Genomic DNA, 10387 nt, shown 5'->3' with positions numbered 1-10387 from the left:
TGGTCTTATTGGTTTCGGGGATATAGGGGAAGAGTGAGAGAGGGGGGTGTCGGTGTCAAAACCGGCAGATCTCGGGTAGGGGGTCCCGAACTGTGCGTCTAGGCGCATGGTAACAGGAGGCAGGGGACACAATGTTTTACCCAGGTCCGGGCCCTCTTGATGGAGGTAAAACCCTATGTCCTGCTTGATTAATATTGATGATATGGGTAGTACAAGAGTAGATCTACCACGAGATCAAGGAGGCTAAACCCTAGAAGCTAGCCTATGATATGATTGTTGTTCGTCCTACGGACTAAAACCCTCCGGTTTATATAGACACCGGAGAGGGATAGGGTTACACAGAGTCGGTTACAATGGTAGGAGATCTACATATCCGTATCGCCAAGCTTGCCTTCCACGCCAAGGAAAGTCCCTTCCGGACACGGGCCGAAGTCTTCAATCTTGTATCTTCATAGTCCAGGAGTCCGGACGAAGGTATAGTCCGGCTATCCGAACACCCCCTAATCCAGGACTCCCTCGGTAGCCCCTGAACCAGGCTTCAATGACGACGAGTCCGGCACGCAGATTGTCTTCGGCATTGCAAGGCGGGTTCCTCCTCCAAGTACTTCAGAGAAGATTTTGAACACAAAGGTAGTGTCCGGCTCTGCAAAATAAGTTTCCACATATTGCCATAGAGAGAATAATATTTACACAAATCTAATTTGTTGACGTATTCCGTAGCGTGACATCACACCATGGCCAAGTCTTTATTCGAATCGTTTTACTGTCCCACCTCAGCGCGTTTAGCGAGGCGGTTTCCTTGGCACGCCTTGTCAAAGCAGAGATCGTGTCCCCTTATTTCGGGATTCTCATCAATACGGGCGTGGGTAACCCAACCGTACCCATTGGTATGTTTTCTCGATCAAAGGCGAGTCCCCAATGGTCACGGGGAGGGCCCTTGGTATTCAACCTCTTATAAAGAGACCAAGGCCTTACTCCTTTCTTTCAATCTCAAACGAGTTCGCCCTTCGCCTCGAGTTCCAACACCCAAGGCTCTAGATTTCAGGCGCTTCGGACCTTCGACAATGTCCGGTTCCGACCTTCGAGGCCTATGGATGCCCTCCTCCGTCACGGAGGAGGACGTGCTGAAGTTGAGAGAGGCCAGGTTCTTGACCGGCGAAATCTCGCATAGGCTGCCTGCTCAAGGGCAGGTCATTCCCACTCCCAAGCCTGGTGAGAGTGTGGTGTTTATGTCTCACTTCCTTCGTGGGCTAGGATTCCCGATTGATCCCTTCGTGAGGGGGCTCATGTTTTATTATGGGCTGGAATTTCACGACTTAGCTCCGGAGTCCATCCTCCATATTTCCTCATTCATCGTCGTGTGTGAAGCCTTCCTCCGTATTACTCCTCACTTCGGACTATGGCTCAAGACCTTCAAAGTAGAGACGAAGATGATCGAGGGACGGCACGCGGAGTGCGGAGGTGCTTTTATAAGCAAGAATGCTGGTGCTCCATGGCCCGAGGGCTCTTTTCCACGGGAGTCCAGCTTATGGCAACGAGAGTGGTTTTATGTCACAGCTCCCAGGAGCACCAAGTGGATGGCGCTGCCTGCTTTCCGCTCGGGTCCCCCGCCACGACTGGCGTCATGGGTCAATAAGGGGCTGGACTGGGGGCCGGCAAAGGACGTGCCCCTGTTGCAGGGCCGCATCTGAGATCTCCTAGAAAGAAGCATCAGTCTAGTCGTGGTGACGCAGGTTATGTTAATTCGCCGAGTTCTGCCCTGCAAACGTCGCCCCCTCCGCCTGTGGGAGTTCAGCCCGGAGGGACCACGAGTTCTCCAACATTTTCTTGGCATGACGCCCGTGGAGATGTACAAATTGTTCTTCGGACCACAAGTAGTGTGTCCGGATTCTACGGAGGACGCAGGTCTGAGCTGCAATCGTCCAGATACTCAAGTAAGTAGCCTTGTGCCCGGACTCGTTATCCGTATATTTATCATAAAATTGCCCCTAAAAGAGTTGTCCTTTAAATAGGAGTGGATAGCGAAAGCAAAGCTAATCAGGTGTCCGGCCCCCCTCCCCGAGACCACGCCGGGTCCCGTGCTAGTCAGGATGTTGGAGGTTGTGCCTTCAAAGGAAAGCGAGGGAGGGGACAAGGAAGCTACAGCCTCCTCAAAGGAGGTTGTCCGGAAGGGAGGAATCGAAAATTCCTCTCCTCGGGGGAAGAAGAGGACCGCCTCTGAAGACCCGGAGACCATGGCCTCAAAGCGGGGGAAGAAATCTTCGCCAGAGGGTCCTGTGCTGGGGGATACTTCGGCCGAATTATGCCCTCAAGGGGATCAGCCCTCCATCGAGCTGTAAAGAGAGAGGAGTTTTCTTTTTAATGAACGAGAGAAATCCTTGCTTTATATCTGAGAAAAGTAATCGAAAATTTACCTTGTAGCTCGGACCTTAGCCCTTCTCAGCAGAGCTCGTCTTCGGGGTTTCTTCTTCCGGAGATGATGGAGAGCGGAACGCCTCCCCCTGCCGTACCGCCTCGCGAGGCGGGCGACCCTGAGGTATCGTCGCGGAGGGTTTCTCCGAATCCGGCAGGGCCGGAAGGCAGTCATATGGACCCCCAAAGTCCTCCGCGTCTGGCCTTCGAAAAGGGCCATCGGACGAGTCTGGCACCGTCTGGTGCGCGGTCGGAGGAGCTGAAGGATCTGCTAGGGCGAGCATCTATCTCAGAGGAGCACTGTGCATTGATGGGTACAGTGATTCAGAGGATTTCATCCGCGGAGAGCAGATTGCACGAGGCCGTCAGGAGTTTACTGACAGGTTTTGAGGTACGCGAAATAATGTACCCTTTTTGGATAGTTGCGCATAAATAAGATGCTCCCTGTGTAGATAGTAGCCCCTGAGAATCTGTGCGTTGTCAAAAGTGACGGCGCGCAGAGGATCATAATCCCAGGTCTAATATGTCGCCTTCATACGTAGGTGGCGAAGTGTCCGGTGGCAAGCTGGACTGATGAGTTTGCCGAGCTAAAGCGGCAACTTGACGTGGCAGATGCCGACATCGCGCTTGTCAACAAGCGGCTTGACGAGGCGCAAGGTATGTAATTCCTCCGGCGGCACCTGGTAAGAGGAGCTTTATGCCAGTATCTTACAATGTGTGCGCTTGATGCAGATGGTGCTGCCGCCATGGAGAATCTTCGGGCGGAACTTGCCCGAGCCAAGGAGCAAGCCAGGAAAAGTGATGCGGCTGCCGGAAAGGCAATTGAAGAGATGAAAGCCGAACAGGCTGCTCACTGCCGAAGCAAGAAGGAAATGGCCGAGATGGCCGTGAAGCTGAAGAACGCTGCTGACCGTTGCAAGCTTCTTGAAAAAGAAGATCGGGCGGAACAAACAGACCTGGAGAAGGCCATTGCCGATGCCAAGGATGCTCGCTCTGTGATGAGGGCTATGAACGAGGAGCTGCTTCAGGCCGGAGAGATCGCGGCTGGAAAGCCCTTTATGCTGTAGAGGAAGTTCTGTGATCCTAAACATGCTCCGTTGGACCGGATGTGGAGTACGGCGGACACCTATCTGGATTTGGCAGTGAGTGCCGCGGATGCGGCCGAACACTTCCGAGATCAAGAAGATCGCGAAGTGGAAAAGCTCTTTTGGTCGCAGTTCCACAATCCGGAGCATCCGCTGTCATTAGCCGATCGTTTGGTCGAATGGGCCGAGCTAAATAGGTTGTCCGGACTCGCCATGAAGTATGTCATGAGTCATCTGTGGCCAGAGAGGCCAGAGCCGAAAAGTTATTTCAACTTGGTGCAGCAGTTCCTTGGTGCGGCGCCGCATATCAATGCGATGAAGAGGTCAGCGTGCATAGAGGATGCGCGGATGGCTCTTTCCCGTGTCAAGACATACTGGGCGGAAATGGAGGCCACTGCTGTTGCATCCCCAGACTCGGATGGAAGCCGAGTACCTGCCGAGCATTATTTTCAGGAAGTTCTGCAAGGTGCTCGTTTAATAGAGACGCAGTGCTCGAAGGACACTATATTCGAATAGCATTATTGTAAAACAATATTTTGATAAATTGTAGAAGCTTTTTATACTTGTGCCTGCAAGTATTATAATACCTCCTGTGCGGCCGTTTAACATATATGTATATATAATCTGAAAGATGGCAGTCGTCGGCTTCAGCCCCCACGCACATAATGCGGGGGTGTTCGCAGAAGGCGCATTTTCACACTTGATCCAACGTCTTGGTCCTACAAAGGAGGTGATAGCGCAGCGAACTAGGCAATCAGACTATGATGCTTTATCACTTTCACTTAGCCATAGGAGTTTGACAGTGAGGCTACTTATATAGCCCCTGGTGGCGCCTGCGCTCGCCCGAACTCGGGGCGCGTATGTGCCTGGCCGGGAAGCGGCCCTTCGTTAATGCGGAGGAATCCTAAAGATTCCGGTAAGTCATCGAGTGGTTGACCAGTCTCACGCTATATCATGACAGTCAGTTTTCGGCTTTCTCTACTGCGGTGCTCGCCTGGCCGAACCGGGGCACAATCGCAGTAGTTCTCCTGGTGCCGCCTTAGCCGATAGAGCGGAACGTAAGGTAGCAAAACACAGGAGCCGGGCAAACCCAACATTTGACCAAAGACATGATCCAGAGCTGATGCATATAAGGCCAAACTCGCGACGCCGAACACTCCCTAAGGTATTCCGTCTTTATGAGGGCGGGCGGGATAACGCCTTTAGTAATAAGCCCCTAGTGTCTAGGTACGCGCAAAAACTCTGACGTGGCCACATGCCAAAACGCCAGCCTCCTCCTTGGTTATACCAAGAAACCAGGGGATGTGTATCAACAAGAGACAGTAAAAAAGGTTTACGCAGGGTCTTAATCTGAAAAGAATCCTTGGAACGGGTCCCTGCTACACGTCTGCGCCCGTGTCTCCGTTGTGCCGTATCCTGGACGGGCATACCACGGTGTTCATCTGTAAAAGAGAGGAACTTAGTTAAAGAAAGATCGTGCCGAACATGAGTTATACTAAATAAACGAAGTATAAATCAAAATGGGTAAAATTGAGCTTTATTGTCTCTTGTTTTATATACGCGGAGCCCCTAGTACAGGGGCATACGGCTATTAAGCCTTTATCAATTGTATGTTTATGCCGGACTCGTCTAGCCGTGTCCGTGGTCTTGACGACCTGTTTAGGTGCTTTGGCTGGTGAAGCCGCTTTATTGTGGGGATGTCAAGGCAGCCGCACTGTCTTCCGCGCGGGGGGAACACTCAATGTTTTCCCTTTAATGAGATGATGCCTCGTGGACCGGGCATCTTAAGCATGAGAGATGCATAATGCGGTATTGCGTTAAAGTGGGTGAAAGCTTCGTGTCCCAGCAGTGCTTGATAGCTACTTGAGAATGGGGCGATGTGGAAAGTTAGTTGTTCGCGACGGAAGTTATCGGGGGAGCCGAACATAACTTCTAGCCGGAGAGAACCCATGCAACGGGCATCCGGGCCTGGCGTTACCCCTTGAAAGGAGGTTTTGCTATGGCAATTTTTTGTTGGGTCTATCCCCATGTTGCGGATTGTGTCCTGGTATAACAGGTTTAGACCACTGCCGCCGTCCATCAGGACATTTGTAAAGTGGAGTCCGCCGATTATTGGATCTAATACCAAGGCATTCTAGCCCGCGTTCCGGATACTTCTAGAGTAATCCTGATGGTCGAAGGTGATCGGTTTTAACAACCATTGGCGAGACTCATTTGGGATAGGCCGTATGGCGCGTATTTCTGTTGGCGCCATTCTGTTCGTCACGTGAAGTAAGTTTATTGTTTTGACTTCTTGTGGGAAATCCTTTTGTTTCCTGGTGCTCTACTTGTGGGGTTCATCGTCGTCCTCACTTGATGTGTCGAGCCCCTTGTGTTCGGCATTGAGTTTGCCGGATTGCTTGAAAACCCAACAATCTCTGTGGGTATGGTTCGCAGGCTTCCCGGGAGTACTGTGTATTTGACATATCTTGTCCAAGATTTTGTTTAAGTTGGATAGCTCGTCCCTATTATCCTTGAGGGGCGGCTTTCTCTGATTCTGCCGCGAGCTTTTGAATCCGATGTTAACCGCCGTGCTCTTTGGGCTGTTTCTCTTATTCCGGCGCTGGTCCTTGTTGCGTCGGGGTTTTCCGTTTCCATCCCTAACTTCGGATGTACTTGGGTCGCTGGTGCTACATCTGGCCAACCAGCTGTCCTCTCCTGCGCAAAAGCGGGTCATGAGGCTTGTTAATGCGGCCATTATCCTTGGTTTTTCTTGGCCGAGGTGTCTGGCGAGCCATTCGTCTCGAATGTTATGCTTAAAAGCTGCTAGGGCTTCGGCGTCCGGACAATCGACTATATGATTCTTTTTAGTAAGAAATCTGTTCCAGAATTTCTGGGCTGACTCTCTGGGCTATTGAGTTATGTGACTGAGATCGTCTGCATCCGGAGGGCGGACATAGGTCCCTTGAAAATTTGCCCGGAAAGCATCCTCAAGCTCTTCCCAACTTCCAATGGTGTTTTCAGGAAGGCTTTTGAGCCAATGCCGGGCTGGCCCTTTAAGCTTGAGGGGTAAGTATTTTATGGCGTGGAGGTCATCTCCTCTGGCCATGTGTATGTGGAGGATATAATCCTTGATCCAGACCCCAGGGTCTGTTGTTCCGTCATACGCCTCTATGTTTACGGGCTTGAATCCCGCTGGAAATTCATGGTCCAGCACCTCATCGGTGAAACATAGGGGGTGTGCGGCACCCCTGTATTTGGGTGTGCCGTGATGTTCGGATATTTGTTGTGTTGCATTGCTTACTAGAGCTTGCTTTCTTGGCCCGTAGATAGATCTGGCTGGGCCATCTTTTTGATGCGGATCCTTTGGTGGATCGCGTGCCGGCTTGTGTGCGTCGCCGCTTGCCGCTCCATGCTGGCCATGCGGTCGTCTATCCGACCGGGTGGCTTTCCTATTCTTTGACTGCGGGGGCTCTAAGGCCTCCTCGTCAAATTCAGGCAATAGCTTTCGCTTTGGATAGCTTTTTGTGCGGTGACTGCCGCCATATTGGTCTGCGGTGTTGCGTACTTTGCTCCATCTGATTCTGAGTGCATCTTCCGCAGTTTTGAGCTTCCACTTCTGCTTTTTCAGGCTACGAGCAGTAGCGACGAGCCCTTCGTGGAGGTTCTTCTGCTCCATGAGCTTATCCGGCGTAAGGTTGTCCGGACTGTTGTTTTCGCCGGGGACGGGGTGTTCGGTTTGTTATCCAAGTTGCCCTGTTCGGACGGTTGCTCGAAGGCATGTTCGTCGTTCGCCGGCTCATCCTGCTCTATGGCTGGGTCTGTATGGCTGTTGTCTCTGTCGAGGCGGGGCTTGGAGCGGCGCTTACATCGCCGCTTTGATTGCTTTTCGAGTGAACGGTCCCTCGTTGCATCCCTGTGTTCCTCGTCGTCGCTTCCTTTGGGTGTGTCCACCATGTATACATCATGAGATGAGGTGGCTGTCCAGTGCCTTATAGGCGTTGGTTCATGTTCATCTCCTACATCGTCGTCCATACCGTCGATGTATTCGGAGTCGAAGTCGAGCACGTCGTTTAAATTATCGACAGTGGCTACGAAGTGGGTGGTGGGTGGGCTTTGAATTTCTTCATCATCCGCATCCCAACCTTGTTGACCATAGTCTGGCCAGGGCTCTCCTGATAAAGAGAGAGACTTTAGTGAATTCAGAATATCGCCGAAGGGCGAGTGCTGAAAGATGTCCGCGGCGGTGAACTCCATGATCGGCGCCCAATCGGGTTCGATCGGTAGGGGCGCGGAGGGCTCGGAGTCTGGAGAGGAGTCCGGCTCCTTGGAGTCACGGGATTCGCAGAGAATAGGGCTGGTGTTCGGCTCGATCGCCGTAGAGATTGCAGCCCCCGAGGCAGTGTCCAACCACCCATCCTCTATTGGCACAGTTGGCTCCGAACTAAGGGTTGGAGCTGATGCGGGTGCGGCCTCCAGGGCACTGTTCGGTGGCAGAGCTAGATCATGCCCATCGTGACAGTGCGGCGCGCTCGGCTGCAACTCGAATCCGTCGAAGATCAAGTCTCCGCGGAGGTTCGCTGTGTAGTTTAAACTTCCAAATCTGACCAGACGGCCAGGGGCGTAGCTTTCGACCTGCTCCAGATGGCCAAGCGAATTGGCCCGCAGTGCAAAGCCGCCAAATACGAAGATCTGTCCGGGGAGAAAAGTCTCACCCTGGATCGCATCGTCGTTGATGATCGGAGGAGCCATCGGGCCTAAAAGTGACGACACAGAGGAACTCTCAATGAAAGCACCAATGTCGGTGTCAAAACCGGCGGATCTCGGGTAGGGGGTCCCGAACTGTGCGTCTAGGCAGATGGTAACAGGAGGCAGGGGACACAATGTTTTACCCAGGTTCGGGCCCTCTTGATGGAGGTAAAACCCTACGTCCTGCTTGATTAATATTGATGATATGGGTAGTACAAGAGTAGATCTACCACGAGATTGGCCCGCAGTGCAAAGCCTATGGTATGATTGTTGTTCGTCCTACGGACTAAAACCCTCCGGTTTATATAGACACCGGAGAGGGTTAGGGTTACACAGAGTCGGTTACAATGGTAGGAGATCTACATATCCGTATCGCCAAGCTTGCCTTCCACGCCAAGGAAAGTCCCTTCCGGACACGGGACGAAGTCTTCAATCTTGTATCTTCATAGCCCAGGAGTCCGGCCGAAGGTATAGTCCGGCTATCCGGACACCCCCTAATCCAGGACTCCCTCAGGGGGTAATTAAATAGAAGGATATTATTAAGTGTGAGTGTGTGTTTTACCCATCCAGGCGGAAGTTATGTGCACACAAGAAGAGAATGATTCGATGTGGCGTTAGGGCTGAGGGTAATTAACTATGTATGGAGACATAGGAGACCTTGAATGTGCATGTGCAAAAGGTATACATGTATACGTGGGATGTGTGTGTGCGCGCACGCATGATCGAGATAAAAGAAAGAAGACATAAGTCATAAGATCAATGACATGGGAGAGATGGATCGGTATGACAATATGCATGCATGTGAGAGTGCAGGGAAGAAGGCCTGATAATTGAGCATGTGTTTTTGTCTTTAAGAGATAGTGCCATGGGCTGGAGCATGCATCTATGGTGAGCAGAGGGAGGGAGACACAGCGATTATGCAAAAGAGATCAACCTATAGATGCATGTATGGAGAGACATATATAGTGTGGGTGATAGGAAGCAAGAGTGCATGCGAGAAAGAAATCTTGACGGAGAAACTACAGATATATACAGATATAGAGATGCTAGCTAGAGGGACGTTGCCTAGTTTGAGTGTTAGAGAGGACCGTCGGGTGGTTCAGAGGGTGAAGTTATGTTTGTGTGAGAGAAAGATAAAAAGAGGGCACATGACTGCATGTAGAGAGAAACATATATAGTGTGCTTGATAGGAAGAAAGAGTGAGGGCGAGAAAGAAGGTTGATGGAGAAACAGATAAATAGAAAGATAAAGATGCTAGTTAGTATGTGTTGGAGATAGGAGTCGAGTGGATCAGAAGGCTGAGTTATGTGTGTGGGTGTGAGAGAAATAGAGAGAAGGTGCACGTGAGTCACATACAAACAAATATAAGAGAGAAATGAGATCCCGAGAGACGGAGTTTTGTGTCTGCAAGAGAGAAAGGTATTTCACAACGAGAGTGATAGCTAGAGAGACATATGAGGGAACGCAAGATATCTCTAGGGAGAGAGAGAGTGTGTGTGTGACATACAAAAGAATGGAGAGATATGAGACCCTGAGAGACAGAGTTTGTGTTTGTGTGTGAGAAAGAAATATTTAAGAGGAAGAGTCGTAGCTTCTCATACCTAAGGAGCGAAAGACATCTCTGTGTGAGCGGGGGTGTGCGAGTGGCACACAGGGGAATAGTAGAGAGAAATGAGACCCTGGGAGATGAAGTTTGTGTTTGTGTGAGAGAAAGAGATTTCACATGGAGAATCATAGTTAGAGACACATAGCAGGGAGCGAGATATACTTAGAGAGAGATAGAGTGATGAAGGTCGAGGGAGAGAGTACCATCAATTTGTTACGAAGATAAAAGATCATTGTTGACATACAGGTAGCACGAGAGATACCCAAGAGACGATGAACGCGTATAGGTCTAGAGAGATACTTCTATATAAGCATGAGTGATAGCTATATGAGACGAATATCTGGACTAAAGGGGATTCAAATATTTAAACTAGAGATCACGACATAGATAATATCATAACACAAATTGGTGTATCAAACATGCATATTCATTTGAATTTGGGGACACGTGTAATGTTATATAGTTTATCAATATTAGTGATCCATAGATTCTTTAATTAGAGACAGTGCATGGTTTATATGCAATTAATGTCTAAACGGGATTACACTATATGTTG

This window comes from Triticum urartu, chromosome 5 (genome assembly GCF_003073215.2).
Source record: "Triticum urartu cultivar G1812 chromosome 5, Tu2.1, whole genome shotgun sequence".
In the NCBI taxonomy this organism is placed as follows: Eukaryota; Viridiplantae; Streptophyta; class Magnoliopsida; order Poales; family Poaceae; genus Triticum; species Triticum urartu.
Note: the sequence above shows the minus strand (reverse complement) of the source record.